The sequence below is a fragment of the Eurytemora carolleeae genome, unplaced genomic scaffold, assembly GCF_000591075.1.
Source record: "Eurytemora carolleeae unplaced genomic scaffold, Eaff_2.0 scaffold369, whole genome shotgun sequence".
NCBI classification, from domain to species: Eukaryota; Metazoa; Arthropoda; class Copepoda; order Calanoida; family Temoridae; genus Eurytemora; species Eurytemora carolleeae.
Window position 1 is genome coordinate 189,341 of NW_019396298.1, and position 2,608 is coordinate 191,948.

Consider the following 2,608-nt stretch of genomic DNA (forward strand, 5'->3'; position numbering starts at 1 on the left):
TGTAATCTCATTTAAAAGTTTGTGCAGTAGATATAGAGTAAAGTAGCTGAAGTTCAGCGCTCCCGCTCAAAAGTTTTGGACTTCTTACCTGCAATTCAGATATTAAGTTTTTAATAAAAATAAAACATCAGATTTAAATTAATTGAGCCTTTGACACAAACTCAAACTTTCTTTTCCCTAAATCTTTGCAACCTGATTACGTAAACCTCTGATATTTTAAACTTAGATTTTTTATCTAACAGAACTAGAATTTTACTGAATATATCCTATATTTTACATTTAGAGCCTAGAGCCAGTACTCTGGGTAAAGACGACATATTCCTTGAAACCGGAAGTATACTGAATATTACCTATATTTTACATTTAGAGCCTATAGCCAGTATTCTGGGTAAAGACGACATTCCCCTTGAAACTGGAAGTATACTGAATATTATCTATATTTTACATTTAGAGCCTAGAGCCAGTATTCTGGGTAAAGACGACATATTCCTTGAAACCGGAAGTATACTGAATATTATCTATACTTTACATTTAGAGCCTAGAGCCAGTATTCTGGGTAAAGACGACATAATGAATATAAAATCTGAGGAATATATTAAAATTTTCTCTGTATCAGAACATGGAAAATATTTGGTTTGGTTTGAAGAATGTTTTAAGTTTGGTTTGGTTTGGTGTGTAGGAAAGTACATGTGTGCTCCGGATGATATACAACCCGTTACAATCTATGTACATGTTTTAGAAGGTAAACTTTTAAGAGTTCAATGGCTCAGGGAGGGGTAGAACAATGGGGATGTTTGGGGGGATATTGGTGGGGAACTGGAAGAATTTTAAAAAGAATCAAATAGTTTATGCAGGGTTACTCGCCAACAAATACGACTTTATTATTCGTCTCATTCGTATAATGGGTAATGGGTAGAAGTTTGGTATTACATATTTTGAATTGAAGTTAGAGTGTCAACTATAGAATTGTTGAAAAGGAAGACGAAATTTATTCTAGAAGAAAAGCCGATACAGAAGGTATTGCGCCTTTGCCACAAACTCATATTTTCTATATCCCTATATCTTTCCAACCTGATGATAAAAACCTGTAATATTCGAACTTATTTGACAGAATTCATACTTTGAAATATACAAAGTTTAAGATGTTAAGATATTGTGCTGAAAAGATATAAGGATTAGAATATCAGAGTTTGTGGTAAAGACTTAATTTTTTTAACCTTTTATTTTGTTTTCAGGTGAAGTATCCTCCCAGCTGCATACATCTGGAGGATCAGGGTTGTTAGTTCCAATCTTATCCTTAGTATTTACTGCTGGGGTCCTAGCTACTATCATTATTATCAGAACAGTGTATACAATACGTTCGAGAAATCTAACAATACCTGAGTAGGTTGTTCATCATGCTTCATAGTTTGTTCGCAAAATCTAACAATACCAGAGTAGATCGTTCATCATGTCTCAAAGTCTGTTCGAGAAATCTAACAAAATCAGAGCAGATTGTTAATTATAAATCACAATTTGTTCTAGACATCAAACATTACTATAGTAGATTGTTCATCATGCAGGTTTTTTCGAGAAATCAAACAAAATCAGAATAGATTGTTAACTATGCCAATCTGATCGAGATATTTAACGTTGCATGAGAAGAATTTGACACACAAGTGAAAATTCAAAATATGTTTAAAAAACCAGCGTTACTACATACAATGCAAAAAACTGTATAAAGTTATGGTAGTTATTACGCCATCGCTGGGATAAGTCTGACACCTTATGTTTACAAAAACGTCGTAGATTTTTGAACATAAATATGTATTATTATAGTTTTTATGATAATTTATAATTTGGGACAACAAACGTTATCTTAGGTAACCTTTCATTTTACATATTCGGACTAGGATTGACCATTTTTCTTTTAGGAATCCACGAATGGTTTTCTAAAAATAAATTCAAAGTTTTAACCTTACCGGTGTAAATCGCAGATGACACCTTTTAAATGAAGGCTATTTTAAATAACGTTTCTTGCTCCTGTAATGATTTTTTCTTCATGATAGTACACAAATGTAATTAGTGTCAATTCAGAAATATTCAGATTTAATACAGATTTTTTAATAATAACTTTATCAAAAAATTGTTTTGAAGAAACTTCAAAATAGAAATAAAAACTTCATTTCTTGATTTTTTTTACTTGCCTGGCTTGCTTTCTTCTCAACTTATTAAAATGACAAATATTGAGGTACATTTACATGTATATATATATGTACATTTACATATATATATATACGTAAATTTATGTAAGTGCAGTTGTGAACAAAGTTTATTGTACATGCAAACCATGTATTACATAAAAACATGACAATCATAAAATATACATACAATACATGTAGTTTTTTATGATAGACATTATTCTCAACAAAGAAATTGAGTTTTTTGCCACGAACTCTGATTTACTAATTAATGCCTGCATTTTTGCAACCCAATCTAATTGAAATTTCAAAATATTTGTTTAGACGAAAATTGAAATATAAGGTTGTGAAGATATAGAAATTAGAAAATTTGAGTTTGTGGCAAATACCCAATTCCTTTTATTTCAATATAAATTAACTAAACAACA

At 30.6% G+C, this 2,608-nt stretch overlaps 1 long non-coding RNA gene across 1 annotated transcript; it reads left to right on the forward strand.

Annotated features, from left to right (window-relative positions):
* The first annotated feature begins 637 nt into the window (after nt 1-637).
* LOC111700454 (uncharacterized) lies at nt 638-2,385 on the forward strand. Its single transcript, XR_002764995.1, has 2 exons — nt 638-742; nt 1,236-2,385. It is a non-coding gene; the product is annotated as an uncharacterized LOC111700454 (long non-coding RNA).
* The last annotated feature ends 223 nt before the right edge of the window (nt 2,386-2,608 follow it).